Raw genomic sequence first — 17,042 nt, forward strand, 5'->3', positions numbered from 1 at the left:
ATTTATAGTCAAGAATACTCCTTTAAATGGTAATATATAACATTATCCTTTGTTACTTTCTGCGATTAAGGGAAATTCAAATTCATATGAAGAGTACACGATGTTACTAGTAATAAATGCATTAAATCTTATTAAATATACTCAAGTAATTTGTTGAATTTGATTGGATAATTATAATTAATAGATATTTTTGGATCTAATTTATAGTCAAGAATACTCTTATAAATGGTAATACATGATATAATTCCAAAAAACACAAATTTAATGAAAATTCTTAATAAAAATATTAGAATACTGCATAGCAGATATCAATTACACGATATGCTTATTATTCTATACTATATTTAATAAGATTTTAGTGTGAAGGATTTTCATTTGTTAATAATTATTATACATTAATTTTTTAACTGAAAATAATAGTTTAAATATTGACTTTAAAGCTAATGGTATTAATCCATATTTAGCAATTGAACTGCATACGGATTACGTATTGCTAAGATAAATGTGATATTAACCAATTATCACAATTAATTCAAATTAAAAGTGAAAGAAGAAAACTTAAACGAACATTCATTATTTAAATTTGAAACGACCAATTCCTATATGTATCTTGGTTTAATATTTTAATTGAAAGATAAAAGTATAGGAATTGAAATGATATAACCCTTATATGGTAATTTTTGTAAAGAACTAATTATTTTTAGGTAACAAAAGAACGAGGGAATAAAATTATGCCAATCCAAATTGATCACTTCCTTATTTTAGCTTATAAATATTCTACTATTTCTACGTAAACAATTTTTTTCCTAATTTTTCGCTGAAGAATCGTAATTTCCTAACAAATTATAATTCCTATTGATTCCCTTCCATACGTGGACTCTTTTGAATTGAAAATTAAAGTACTCCAATTTTTTAACCAGATGGTAAAACTTTTGAATTAAGAAAACTCCCATAATGTCCTGCCTATATATATTTAAAGTTTCTAATTATACCATTAGCCATTGTCGCACAAATCAGTTTGGTAGAGGTAATTTTTTTTTTTTAATTACAGATTCACTCTCAAAGATTTGGTATGTGTCTGTTTCAATGAAAACAAAATTATGTGATCTGTGATTCTTGCTTTAGTCATATACAAAGTCGCTTTCAAGAAAAAATGACGCATTTGAATGAAATATATTTAATAACATCTTCGGTTATGTTGTTTCATTGTGTTCCTTAAGAATATGTTTTACTAGTCATTGAAGCACAAATGATGTATCAACTTTTCTAAAAGTAATTTAATTCTCTTCATGTATGTTATTTCTATTAGTTTTGTTCCTTGCTCGATTCCAACTTTTGTTTAAATAGATGAACTCTTCTATATATGCTCCATATGTTTTCTTCATTAATACAATTTTTTGTTCTATGTCAGTAGGATCAGGAGAATATCATACCTCTATCTATTTCTAGGCTTAATGTATGAACTTTCTGCATATTGTGTTCTATTAACTTAATCTTATGAAGTTGTAGTATTGAGATTTCTTCTTCTTCTTTTTTCGGTACAAGTTTCGTGCATACTCACACAAATTTAAGTTACCTAACATAAGGTATATTAATTTCTTCACATGAACTTCTATTGAGTTATAAAATATATCATGAAGTCCATTAATATGATAAGGATTCATTTCACAGAAAAAAAGTATTTAAATGTATTTTCACACATGATCTCTATTATTCTTATAGATCAGATGCAGTAGTCTTAGACACAAGATGACATGGAAGCAGACAAGCTTGAAAAACGAAATTCAAATGCATACTTTGTTTGAATTCAAGTCACAGTTTAGTTTTAAATATTATATTAGTTTGAATAAATAAAATTTGAAATTTAAAATACAAAATGATTTTTTTTGGATTATAGGAAAAACGCTAAATGAGAAAAGCTAATTAGAATATTATTGTAGAAAATAGAATGTAAAACATAAAATTAAAAAAAAAAAAAAAAAAAAAAAACAGAATAGAGTTATAGTGTGAAAGCTTATACTTGAGTTAATTTTTTTAAAATAATAATACCAAAAAAGTTTGATTGATAAATTTAAACAATGAATGAATTATGGGCAATGGAATAAAAGTCTAGACACAAATTAAATTCCAAGAGTAAAACAAAAAAATATTATCTACATTATATTAATTGGTGAATAATAATTAAGACCATTAGATAAAGTGGCAAGCTATTGAAAAGTCATGTAATAATGTGAAAATATTAAGTAATGCATCCAACAATGTCTATAAGCAAGGACAAAAGGAGGAAAAAAATTATAAATTATAGTGTTAAAATATAGAAGGTCACGACTTTTTTTTAGGTGAGAAAGTATTTATAGTTGCGACAACAAAAGTTGTAAAATGAATAATATCATGTAACTAAAATTCCAATAAAATTAAGAGTGATTAAGGGGAAGTTAATGAAGAGAGATTTGAGTGGAAGTTACGAAAATGATGATGCGACACATAAATAAGGTATTAAATAATAGAATATCAATCAATAATGATACATAATTATGGTATATTTATTTTTGTGCAAATTATTGAGCAAAAAAGAGTGATAAATGTCTGGAGTCGCTCTGTTTATGCCATCAACCAATTCTGCAACATCCTCCTTGCTTTTGCTTTTCATTCCTTAAAATTTTCAGTGTTATAATTTGTATTACATGTGTAGTTTCTTGATTTTATGTTCTTTTGCATAATTATGATATAAAGGTGATTGCCTTTCTCTATCTTTTTTTTTTTTTTTTTTAAATCCTCTTAACACCAAGTTTCGATATAGTAGGAGATCAAGCATGTTGTGAGATGTTTTCTCAAGGACATCATTAATTCAAAATGAGAGCTAATGGAGGTTGAACGCTGAATTCACAATGTATGTTTGGAACAAGAAAATTATTTGTCGGAAACGATTTGAATTATTCACAGTGTTGAAAGTTGGTAAGATTGGTGAATGCTTAATTTGGATACAAAAGTTTATACTCCATCTGTCTCAATTTATATATACTTTTCGCTTTTTGAGATTCAAACTGCATGAATTTTGACCATCATTTTAAGATGATTTTTTCCACCAAATTGATATGATAAAAGTTACAACTTATAATATTTTCATGTAGTTTTCAAATATATAAATTTAAATTTTAAATATACAAAAGCTAATCTAATCCAATTTAGCTTCAAAGTTTAGTCAAATTTATTACATAAATTGACATAGGGGAAGTAACTGATATGCTAGGCAATTTTATTCTCAGAAAGTAATTATATTGATCAGACAAACATGTCAAAATTGTGTAATTACAAATATAATTAAATTTATGAAGCAGGAAATTTCATAATAACTTATTGCATGTAATACAAAATTAATAATTATTAAATTATTGATGTATTTTATTAATAAAAGAATAAAAGAAATTAAGTTTATAGTAAATGAAAAAACTAACTAAAATATGATATTAGAAAAATAATGTATAAATAAAAGGACTAAAGTCGTTTGTTCTTTGAATTTATTTAAAAGTTAAAACAAAGTAGCAATACTCAATATTATTATTATTGACAAATTCATATACTAATGGAATTATGAGAAATAGAACAAAAGTGTACAATCAAATAAAATTTCAGGAGTAAGAAAAATCATATTTATCTTTATATATATTATTACAAGTGAAGTAATAAATAATAATATAAATCAAATGACAAGCTAATATAAAGTTATTGGGTAAAGTAATAACACCGGAGATATAATGCAATAATGATAAATAAGGAATAAAAAAAAATATCTTAAAATAAAAAATTCAATGTAGAATATAAATGAATAAGAATTTTTATATATGAAATATTTTAGTGTAATATTTTAACACCCTCCACGCATCGCGTGGGTACGAATACTAATAAAAGTGAATGGAAGGAGTACAGTGTTACCGTCCCAAAAGGCATCATACATTTACTGGCTGGTTTGGCCTGGGGAGTTTGGAGCAGAGATCTGAGTAGCCCATTTTATTATCATATTTAAAGGGGAAATTTACACACTGCAGCCAATGGAATGAAAAATAAAATTAGGGATATTGATATTTATATACATTCCTCAGTATATTAGCCTAAAAGATTGGTATTCAACAGCAAACAACAGATTTTACCGTGTATTTTAATAGGAAAGTAAAAATTCTCCTTTATTTTATGCTCCATAATATGTATCAATTAATAACCCTCCTAATATGAATACAATAGTTTTCTCTAGTGATACTTGCCGTGAAATTTGTCTCCCGTTCTCTAGATTGTTCTCAATTCCCTCGCTCCCCCACCCCCCCGGCGCGGTTCGTGCTGCTTTTCTCTATCAATCTATTTATCTAATGCCTCTAAGAAATATTCTCTCCAATGAGATCAAAAAGTGTATTCCCCCATCTATTCTCTCTATCTCAAAGTGACCTAGCGTGTGCAAAAAAAAAAGTGCAAAAACGTGTGGTCCCTTCCCCTTCTAATGTGAAATGTGGTATATGTATGTACCAATAGGTGGGGTACCCAGTCTTGCATCATTTGTATATCACCGTGTATAACACAATAATAATGTGTATATCAAAATATATATCACAACTTTATTTTCCTTCTCTGTTTATATCAACTTAGTTGTGTATAATTTATTGTTGTCTATATATCCAAATGTATATAGCACAAAAATAATTGTATTTTTTTTTTATATCACAGTGTATAACACATCAATAATGTGTAGACCAAAATGTATATCCCAATTTTATTTTCCTTCTTTGTGTCATTGTGTGTAAAAAAATGTATATTAAAAAATTACTTTTCATCTTTGTATATCTCAGTGTATAACATATAATTACTTGTGGATATACACTAATATATATAGAGCTACACTGATATATAAAATGAGATTTAGAATCATTTGTTCAATAAAAAAAGAAGAAAAGAGCTTCTTTAACGGAGCTTTGATTTTCTTCCTTGATCAAACCACCTCTACACTACTCCAAATCATCCCAAATTTGATATATGAACTATCAAAAAAGATTTCCAATCGTTTGGCAAAACAACCCCTCGAAATTGAATCCAATTTCGAAAAATCAAATTTTGAAATCGAAGCTTCTAATCTTCTTATGGAGTTTCTGGTGAAAGCTTCTGCTGCACTCGACAAAATGTTTTTCCTTACACTGCGGATCAAGGCAAAGATTTCGCAAAGGCAGTAAGAAGAAAATTGCATGGATAAAATTATGGAAGTGAGAGAATATGGTATAATGGGGAGACTATAAAGGGGGTACCTTTTTAATTGGAGAGAAAATATTAATTGACTATACGATGCTAAAAATTAAGAAGGAATTTTGTATATAGGATATCATATGCCAAAAGCTAAAACCTGGGTTGTTCTTAGCCCCTGTTGTATTCTCACGTCAATTTTCCATAAAGTTAATACAAAATAGCGCAATTTTAAGTATTTGCCTGAAATATCCTAACTGACAAATTTTGTTTAACAATATTGTCAGGTGTGTATTAGATCCTCGAAAATTGTACATTATTAGAGGATCCGACACGAGTATGACAACATTTTTGAAAAGTTCAAGCAACAAAGACAACATTCTATTCTCTTTCTACACAAATCTAAGTATGTGTATCTCGTCACTGAGACATCATTTTTTTCTCATTCTATCCCTCTTTTCCTACAACAAGGGCTTCGATGGCCGTCACTAGGAATGACTCATCACTCCCCAATTCATGCCTTCAAGCAGCCTTCACCTTTACATAAACCCACTCATATCTTCCTTTACAATCACCTCAGTTACTTCAAATTCTAAAATCAAGACGAGAATCAAATTCATCTCAATAATTCAATCTCAACCTTTGACAATAATATAGGCCCCACACAGTTGCACCTCTCATGTGGCACTCTGCCGTAGCCCTCTACTAATAGGTAGAACTTAAGATTATATTGGTAGATGTAGTTTCATGGCAACAATCATAATTTATTAGAAGCCAATCTCGCTAAACACAAGCAACTCTCAAATATTTAAATATTTTAAAAATAAATTCGTGGCCTAATAGCTTTAGAAGATTTCTTCTTATTAAATGACGGTGTTCATAGCCAATCCAAACTATTTGATTAAAACTTAATTATAAATTTTTTATCAAATATATTAAAGTATCTATCAAATGTGAATTTAAGACTCAAAGTATCTAACAAGTAATATTTCAAAGCATTTAGCTTTCAAACGATTAACTACTAATGAATAAAATTATCCAAATCAAATAGCACTCGATACTTTATCAAGACAATTGGAAATCTTGATTCATATTCCTTTTTGTGTCTTTAACGTCAATATAAGTCTTCATAAACTTATGAAATTTCATTTCAAGTGCTATTTAAACAATTAGCTTCAAGGCTAAATTTTCATGTCAGCATATAGTTTATAAATCAATGGTACGTCATATGCAGTCGAATTGATAAACATACAAGTGTGCACTGTATCTTGTGTGTGGGTGTCTTGTATGTGTCATGTATGCCAATGTTGTGGAAATCATTAAAGAGCATCCCGGCGAAAAAGAAAACTCCTTTGAAGAAGAAAGCAACATGATTTTTCGGTGAAGTGCCCCGTGATCTTCCGGCGGAGCAACAGCGATGGTGCAATGGGAACAGCGACGGCTAGGGTTTATAGAAGAGAAGATAAGAAGAAAGAGAAAATCTCTAAAATCACTAATTTTGTGAGTCTCGTGGGAGGTTGTATATATTTTGTAAAGAAACTATTGTTACGTTTTGAACATATAATAATATTATTAAGAGTTAATACATAAACCCAGCTAAGCTATCACTGTTTTGCAAGTGTTACTAATTTTGTGGGTCTTGTGGGAGCAACGACCATCACTTTTTTTCCTTTAACTCCTTTGAACTATAACTTCTTAAAGTCAAAACCCCTTTATAAGAATATCGCTCAATGCGCCTAGTGACCATACATGTTATATTCCGCCCCAAATTAAACTCTTGTAGTTAATACATACTAAATAAACTAGTGAAAAGTAAAAGCTAAATAAAGAACCAAAAATGAAAAACAGAAAGAGATCGGTCATTGATTTTGTTGTAAAGGTTTAGGAGCACCAATTCTTTCATTATATACTCTCTAATTTTGGTTGAAACTGGGGATTACTTGTCACGACCCAATGTGCGGGTCATGATGACACCTACACTGTTTCACTAGTAGGCGAACCATCCCCAAAAGTTGCCAACTCATTTGGAAAGAAAGAATGAAAAATAAATACACCAAGAACAATATCCAATAGTTTCAATATAAATAAAAGGAAATGCGGAAATGTAAATAGTCTTTACAACCCAAAATCTTGTCTAAATGGTACAAGAGCGCTAATGAGGCTGATACAAGTTCAAAAGATAAATAACACTGTCTGTGGGAATCAATAGAAAGTAAATTGAGAGGAGAAGTCCAGGGGCCACGAATCGGCCATGTAGCTCACCATGAAACTCTCAGATGTTGTGCTTCGGGATAAGCCACGAGGTCTCAAACTGGAACAGGGATCGGTATCTCACCAAAAAGTGCAGAAGTGTTGTATGAGTACAACAACTAGTACTCCGTAGGTATCATAGACAGACAACGAAGGAATCACGCATAAAGTATATAAAGATTGAAAACAACAATTAATGGAACAATAAAGCTAGCATTCCTTAGTCTTAACTATTTAGTCATGCTTCCTCTACTCCAACAAGTAATCATGTATCACATAGTAAATAAAATGAATCAAATGAATGAATGAATGCAATGCACTGTTCAATCTCATACCTGGTACACACATGCTATAGGCCATGCCTTATAGTCATGACCTATAGGGGAATCGCGAGGTCCATATACCTCTCAACTCCATCTGGCATACCCTCGAACTAGGTGAGAATCATATCATATCATGTCTAATCAACTCAACTCTTATCATACTCGGAACCATTTCTCTTCGGGCTTTAAGAACGTCATTCTTACCTCTTTCTCGGCCTCGTCGGACTATCTCGTATCTCATTCAAAGTCTCACTCGAATGAATATATACATGTATGCATGGATAAGTACAACATGCATGGTATTATGTGTCAACAATGTCATGACGTATGAAATAAGTGTGTACACCACGAAATTACATAATATCACTCAATATCAAGAATGATTTCTCTTTCATGACTTATATGAAATATGGAGTGATGAATGCAAAATGAATCAATATTTACACGTATTAACCAAACATGGCTATCCTAGCCCAAATAAGCAACAATCATACCAACCTAATGGATATATCACCACAACCTATGCCCGTAGGCTTAACATGCTTTCCCCGTCACAATAATCTACTTGCATTAATTATCCGAACAAATACACTGGTACCCACCCAAGTGTTCATCACAATCACTAAGGCGGGACCCCTTTTCACGCCCAATACCCTTTCAACATTTAGTAACTATATACATTCTCCAATCGGAGTCTAAAAGAGTAAACCGCAACCTACCTCGAAAGCCGAGCAGGAGCCACGAACCCTCAAACCTGAGCATTCCCACTCTGAAGCCCATCTGAACGAGAAAAATCTATCAAATACGAATTCTACATTAACACACGAGTCTGTAGACATCCATATTGCTATCTTAATAATTCGGGTCCAAAAAAGTCACTCTAAAAGCCAATCCCGAGGCCCAAAGGTCAAAACCGTAATTTTCTTGCTAAATCGGGTTCAACATAGTGAAAATGCTATTCTACGAGGTTAAATGAATTCAATGATACCCATGTGCTATACTTCTACTCGGAACTCAAAAACAGTCCCAAAATAACTAAATGTGAGCCCTAAGAGTAAAACTGGAAATTTAACTTAAATTCATCTTACCCATAGTCTAAATAGTCATAATCCTAAAAATCATGAAATTCTAATCACAAATGAACCATGAATTTCATTGATTTCTATTAAACCCAATTTATGGGAAAACCCTTATTCTACAATCCTAAACCATGAATGGAATTAGTAAATAATGGATGGAATCATGATTACGTATAAGATGGTTAGGAACTTACCCCAAAGAAGAATCTTGAACTTAACACTTGATTTCACCCAAAACCAAGCTCTAGAACTTGAGTTATGTGAAAATGAGGTTTAATCTCGAACTTGGGGGTTTAAGCTTGATTAATTCCTTCTACACGACCGCAAGAGGTGTCTCGCGATTGCGACCCAGATCCGGCCCAACCATCGCGAACACGACGGTGGCCTCGCGATCGTGATGCCCAGGCATAGCCCAGTACCCCATCCCCACTTCGTGAACGCGATAGGGCCCCCCGAACGCAATGAGCGCAATCGTGGTCCCTCCCTCACGAATTTGGTTTTGACACCCGAAACACACCCAAAATAGCCCAGACACATAACCAAATGCATTTCAGTCATATAACACGCTAAGAACTCATTCGCGCATTCAGAATTTCCAAAAGAGGTCATCTTGACCCGATGTTGGCCAAGGTCAACTCCAAAATCATGAATTCTCATAATCTCAACCAACAATCCAAAACTCACCTGAACACCTCGAGACCCGAACCAACTACTCTACTAAGTCAAAAATCACGTTCCGGACCTAACGGAATCATCGAAATTTAATTCCGGATACATTTACCAAAAGTCAACTATTGGTAAAAAAAAATTCCAAAATTGAACTTAGGAACTCAAAACCAGGATTTCCTCTCCGATACTCATCTGATTGTCTCGATAACCGTGCCACTTATTCTGACAAGTCAAATATGCCAAAATAGAGCAAAGGAAAGAGTCGTTTAGACAAACAAAAAACAAATCATCGAAACGACCTAACGTGTCGTTACACTGCCAAAAAATTAGGGCTTTATTTTGGAATTTTCTCTCTCAAAAGGTAGTATTTTCTTGGATTTTATGCCGGTTGTCCACAACTTCCTAAAATGATCATTTTCAACCTCAAGAAAGTATCTACTAAAAAAGATAGGATGAAATCAAGAAAAAGGTAATTGAAGAAGGTATTATTTCAATAATGCAGGGGAAAGTAAAAGAAGAAAGAGATAGGTAATTTCAGATGTAACCCAAATATATAAAAGCAAATTAATTCGGTTACAGAGGAAAGTGAACCAGATGAAGAAAAACTACAAAAAAAATATAAAGGAAAGAAAGAAGAGAAAAAAATTAAAACAATATTAATTCTCAACTTATAGCCTGTTTCGCCAAGCTTATAAAATCAGTTTATTTTGAAAAATATATTTTTCAAAAGAGTATTTTTTGTAAGAAACAGTTTGTGTTTGGCTAATTAATCTAAAAAATACTTTTGGGCAGCAATTAGTGTTCGGCCAATCTTTAAAAAGTGTTTCGAAGTGTATTTTTCTCAAAAGTGCTTTTGAAGAAAAACTATTTTTTTTTAGATTCTGCTACTCCCCAGAAACACTTATTTTCTCCCAAAAGCTTGATCAAACACCTCACTTTTTTTTAAAAATGAGCACTTTTTGAAGAAAAGAAATGAGTGCTTTTGGCCTCCCAAAAACTTGGAGTAAATATCTCAAAAGGTCACTCTACTATGAGAGAGTCCGGAACCAAAATGCCCCAAAAAAAATCATTTTGAACCAAAATATCCCAATAAAAAAAATGTTACAAAACTACCTTTAATACTGCGCTAAAGCATTTAACCGTAACGGAGCCATTAAGTGCTTTAGCGCAGTAAAATACCGCGCTATAGCACTTAACCGTAACGGGTCCGTTAAGTGCTTTAGCGCATGAAAAAATACTGCGCTATAGAAATTTGTCTCTCATCTATAGCGCATTATTTTACTGCTCTATAGCGGTCCGCCATTTTTCAAAACTAGCCTCTTATTACATTTTCACTCCTTTTTACGTAGTTTAGCCATATATTAATCATGCTTTGAGACTCCAGAACTTCAATATTTTATATAGAACCCTACTTATATTTGTACAATTAATAAAATAGGCTCAATACATCAACAATACGCAATACTTTGGATTATCGTTTTAGTGGTTGAAAAGTGTTCGAAGTCCTTTTGTTTGAAGACTTGTAGTCATTAGCTTTACGTTATTTATCTTTTAGGGTTTCGTCTTATTTTTAAATTAATGCTTAACTTTATTTCGAATGTGTCACGTTTTTTTTTTTATTATCAATTTAGGATGTGAAACTATAAACAATAATAAAGACTAAGATAATATGTATAAATATGCAAAAAATATATAATATTTACGATAAATTGTACAACACTAATGTATATACACTATCGAGGATAGGTCCCATATGTAGTATGCCGGAGACTATCCCTAGGCCTAAGGCTCATACTATCCCCACCGCCCTCGCCATTGTCTCCATCGCCCTTTTTCCTCTTAATAACCGGGCGCTCCAAGTCATGATCATTTCCTCTTCCCCTAGCCCTTGCGCCCTTAACTAGATCGTGCTTCTTCTTGGGACCTAGTCCCGCTGGCACGCTCAGAACCTCAGGCTGAGCTAGGTCTGGAAACTTGACCTCTTCCTCGTTGCGAATCGCCACCTCAGGCGCTGAAGGATGAACCTGAAAAGTATATAATAATTAGTACCATTTCTTATTTATATTGAATACATTAACGTTATTTATTTAATCAAACCTGTGTGTCAACGGGCGCCTGAGTAGGCTCCTGAGATGGGTCTGTAGGCTCCTGAGATGGGTGTGGTGGTGAATATGAGGTAGTCTCCTGGACGAGATGCTGTTCGAAATCCAAGTAAAGGTTATAAAAATTAAATAAATATTTACCTTATATTGAATAAAATTAGTTTTAAGTAAAAAACTTACATGCGCCTCGGTAGTCTCATGAGAAGACACCTCTGCCTCGGCAAGCTGATGAGAATGCTCCTGAATGGGTTGCTCGTGGACCCACCGCGCCGAATCCTAAAATATCAAAAAAAAACGAAATAATAAGTAACATACATATTTAAAATAAGTACTTTAAATAATCAAATATATATATTAAATATTGACCTTATATTGAATAAAATAAATTTTAATAAAAAGCTTACTCGTGGCTCGGTAGTCATATGGGAAGACACCGGCTCGCGCACCCATGAGAAATGCCCGAGTGGGTGGCTCGTGGACCGCCGGCGCCGAATCCTAAAATATAAAATATTACTAAATAATGAGTAACATATATATATATATATATATATATATATATATATATATATATATTTAAAATAAATAATTTAAATGAACAAATAAGTATTTTAAATACTAACCGGGATCAAAAACTCATCGAAGTCAAGAATCCTGGCTCCCTCTAAATTCATCACAAAGCCGCTCATCGCCTAATGAAGGCGTAACGCCGCCAATCAACGTTATCACGCTCCTCCATGTATGCATTCCGCTCGGGCCGTGATGACGACCCGGTATCTCAGCAAGTAAGAGCGCCGGCGTAAACGTAGGTGAGTCCCCAGGTGAGCTACCACCCGCCTAGAACAGCTGCGGATGGACTAGACCGTGAACGCCCTCTGGAATGGGATCGGCCTCATCCGCCTCATCTACCAGATGATGTCCTCCCACCCGGTGTCTTCTAGCGACAGCACCGCGGCCTCTACGCACACGGCGTCCTCACGCGCCGCGCATCCTCTCCTCCAAAGACGGCCTCCTCCGGGAGCACCCGGTCCTCCTCCCGGGTCGCCGGATACCATCCTCCGATATCCGTACCATCTCCGCCGCAAGCCCCGCAAGCCCGGGGTAAGGCATATGCTCTAACCCCAAGATGCGTAAAACGTACGACCACCAGCTGCATTTGTGTTCAACGAAAAGAAAAAAAAAGTTATTTTTTAAAACGTAACAATTAATGCAATTAAATAAATCTAAATACGATAAACTTACCAATACCTCGTACTGCCCCGCGAGTGCTGAGTATCCTACATCCCTAGGGGGACGCAAAGCTGGGTTGCCGATCAATCGACGTGTGATCTGATGATACCAACGCATGTAATGCTCAATAGGAGTCAAATAGGCGACCACTGCTAAAGTGCCCAACCTGTTCTTCCAACGGCGGAGCTGGACATCCATGAAAGCCAGAAAATCATCATCAACGGCAGCCCGATCGTCCCGCTAGTAGTGTCGGAGCTTATGACGGACGTCAGGGGGTATACTCTGTGTATGCCCAAACTGTCGTAAGACACGCTCGGGCATATGATCCTCTACGATGTCCAGGTGTATCAATGGACACCGCGACCTCTAAACCCCCGACTCGCCCTACGTAAGGCCGGCAAACCATCTAATATAGCGGAAGTACGGCGTCCATATAAATAGCTGCATAACATATAAATACAAATCAGTGATCACCAATTAGAAAAGACGTTTAATTAAATTATTAATGTAAATTTAAATAGTTTTACTGCATCGTCCATCATTTGATCAAGCTGGTCCCGGAATAGAAGAATACTGTGGTGCGTATCCACATCCCGGTCAAAACCCGCTGTCCACCTCCTCGCATAAGGCATGTCAATCTCGAGGTGATGCCTAGGTACGGGCTGAAAGGGCAGCATTCTCTCCCATGCCCATAACTGTAAGTGATATTAGAAAATACGATTTTTTAAGTCGTCATTTCAAGAGGTTTGTCTACATTAAAGGAAGGCACACTTAAAATATTACCTGGAGAAGAGCAAAAAATCCATACACATCTCTGACAACACCAATAGATGCTCGGCACAGGCATCTGTAAAGATACGCCAAAACAACACCGCCCCAGCTGTAGTCTCCCAGGCGGTCCAGATGCTCCAAGAAAACTAAATAACGTAAGCTAACAAAGGCACCCGATGAGTTCGGGAACAAGATGCCCCTGAATATAATAGCGGTACAAACGGGCATGACGATCAACATCGTCCTGCGGGGTGCCGTCCTCAACCGGATCTAGACCCTCCAAATAAGTGCAGAGTGCACTAATCTTAACCCGACTCTGTCCTGAAATCTGGCCCTCGGCATCAGGCACGAAGTCGGTGAGCCTAGTCAACTCTGTCGCCCACGTCTGACCAGGAGGAGGCTCGTACCGAGTGTATAGTGGCTCTCCATCTACTCGCAATCCAAAGAAGACCTCCACATCCTGAAGTGTAATCGTGGCTTCACCAGTGCGAAGATGGAAGTTATGTGTCTCTGGCCTCCACCGCTCAACCATGGCCGTGATGAGCGCCTAATCATGCTGTACACGACCAACGGACACGCAACGGTAGATGCCGCCCCGAAACAATATCTCCAAGACGCAAGGGTGTAGGGGGTGCTCGCGTAAAAGAGTCCACGCTCTCTGCAGCCTCTACGGGGGACGAGCCTAGTAGATATCCCTATAGTACCGGCCCATAATAAGTCTGACCTATGATTGTCTTGCAAAGACAATACTGATCTATCAGCGGGCCCCGGGTGAACAGCGGGCCCCGAGTGATCATTCGGCCCCGGGTGAGTATCGGGCCCCGGGGGAACATCGGGCCCAGGGGGAACATTCGGATCCATGAAAGAGTCCGGTCTGTACAAACTAAATTAGTCATTATTCTTGAAATGAAAGATAAATTATATTAACTAATTAATAATTTGTAGGGAATATATGAATTATGTAGTATTATATCTTGTGAATAATTAACATGGGATATGCAGTAAATTTAATATGTGATAGTAAGGACACATATGTGATGGCAAAGACTTTTAAGTTAATTACTTTTGAATTATGTGATGGCAAAAACTTGTTAAGTTAATTAGTTTGGGAATCGAAATTCAGCAGTAGTATTTGTTTAGAACTCTATTTTGAATATGTGATATATTTTTAGTTGACCAAATAGCCAACACAACTGCGATAAAATTAAACTAAAAGAGTATATTCGTCGACCACATATTTTCCTACAAACTTTACATTTTTTTTGTTAGCTTATGTATTTATGAAAAGAAGAACTTTAACTATTCTTTTAAGATAATCTTTTTTTATTTAACATATATATTCACGCTTTTAAAATTATATAGATTAACAATTCATAACCATTTACAACTTGTTTGGATGGTTGTTACCTATTGTATTATATTATGTTATTAGTTTAAATACAATGTTTGCTTTGATTGTTACTTTAATTTTATTTTTATGTAATGACGAAAGGTCCTATTTTATGTAACCACTGATTTGGTCCTATATAATACTACACAATACGATAAATGTCAAAACAATACATAACAATCATCCAAACAAAGTGTTAACAACATAATAATTAATTACCAATCAACTTCTTTCAATTCATAAACAATATTTAACAACTAATAAATTCATAATCAATGTTTAACAAATAATCAATTAACAAAATAATAATTCATTAACAATTCATAAATAATTAACAAATTAACAACTCATAAACATATAACAAATTAACAATTCATAAACATTTAACAAATTAACAATTCATAAACATTTAACAAATAATGAATTAAACCAAAAAAAAAAAAATCGGAACAGTGGCAAAAAACCGCCTAAATCGAACAGAACAAAAAAAAATGATTTTTTTTTTCGAAAATGGCAAGGGTTAAATGTTAAGCTTGCTTAGAATATAATGTATATAACAAAAGTTCATAGTAGAAAACCTTAATCGAAGATTTTTTGTAGAGTTATTTTAATCAAGTTGTACCCCACTTTTTCGCAAAATTCGAACTTAGAATCTTGCTTCTTGACTTGAATATACCGAGAATCTAAACTTTCACGGATGAAATTTAATAGAAAATGACGTTTTTGGATGTGGGGACGACCTCGGTTTCGCCTCCAATGGCGTTTTCGTTTTTTTTTTTTTTTTTGGCCACTGGAGGGACCAGTGGTGGAACCCCATGGGTTTAAAGTGGAGCACTATAGCGCAGTAAAATACTGCGCTATAGGAGAGAGAGGAATTGCTATATACTGCGCTATAGGAGAGAGAGGAATTGCTATATACTGCGCTAAAGGTAGTTTTGTAGCATTTTTTTTTTGTTGGGTATTTTGGTTCAAAATAGTTTTTTTTTGGGGCATTTTGGTTCCGGACTCACTATGAGAAATTATGTAACAAAGGCATTCAACTCTGTTTTGTATCAATAAAATCACTCAACTAAGGGTAGTTCTCTTAGAAAGTTACTCAACTTTGTTTTTTAACTTGAAAGTCACTCAATTATTGATATTTCACTTACAAAAAATCAGTCAACCTATCTAAGTATTAATTTTTTGTTAATTTTTGTTGATATGAAATTTATATTATTTTTTAATAAATAAAAATATAGCCATGTTAACCATTTTATTAATCCACCCCACTTGACCTAACCCGCTCTATTTTTAACCATTTTATTGACCCAACCCACTTGATATTTGAGTGTATCATTTATTAAACAGCAGTAAGAAATTTTTCGTTATTTCCTTTTGTAATGCGCTTAATGAATCGTTTTGAGTCAGCGATCTACCTAAAACAACCTCTATTCCAAGGTAGAGAATAAGGCGAAGTAGCACTTATCCTCCCGCACAATCCCACTTTCATGAGATTTCACTGGGTATATTATTGTAATAGTAGTAGTAAGAAATTAGCAGATGCATTAAAATTTCAAAATTCATAATTATATTGTCACGTGAGAAGATGCATTAAAATTTCAAAATTCATAATTGTCACGTGAGAACACAACTTGTCATTCAGTCCCATGATAATATTATCCAGCAAAAGCTAACTATTCCAACCGTCTGTCAGCTACGAATTCAAGTGTTAATTGTTATCGCCTAATTTATTAAACCTTTGCATAAGATTTGGATAATTAATATGCTAAGAAAAATTAGAACCCAGTTTAGCCAAATCATGTTTAGATAATCATTTATAAAAAATTGATAAAAGTTTGGCAACAGAAGCAGATACACCCTACAAATGATTTGAAATAGAATATAGATATACATATAAAAAGTTACTAAAATATTAACAAATATTTAATTTTAAATCATAATTTCAAAAGTGCTATGTTTTCGGTGATAAGAAAATAAAAGTTAAATAATTTAGAAATTCATAATGAGATAA

General features: G+C 33.9%; 1 long non-coding RNA gene across 1 annotated transcript; it reads right to left on the reverse strand.

Moving 5' to 3' along the window:
• Window positions 1-11,186: 11,186 nt before the first annotated feature.
• Window positions 11,187-11,901, reverse strand: LOC132029754 (uncharacterized). Its single transcript, XR_009407915.1, has 2 exons — window positions 11,824-11,901; window positions 11,187-11,737 (listed from the first exon to the last, which is right to left on the reverse strand). It is a non-coding gene; the product is annotated as an uncharacterized LOC132029754 (long non-coding RNA).
• Between the last annotated feature and the right edge of the window lie 5,141 nt (window positions 11,902-17,042).

The sequence above is a fragment of the Lycium ferocissimum genome, chromosome 1, assembly GCF_029784015.1.
Source record: "Lycium ferocissimum isolate CSIRO_LF1 chromosome 1, AGI_CSIRO_Lferr_CH_V1, whole genome shotgun sequence".
Taxonomy (NCBI): domain Eukaryota; kingdom Viridiplantae; phylum Streptophyta; class Magnoliopsida; order Solanales; family Solanaceae; genus Lycium; species Lycium ferocissimum.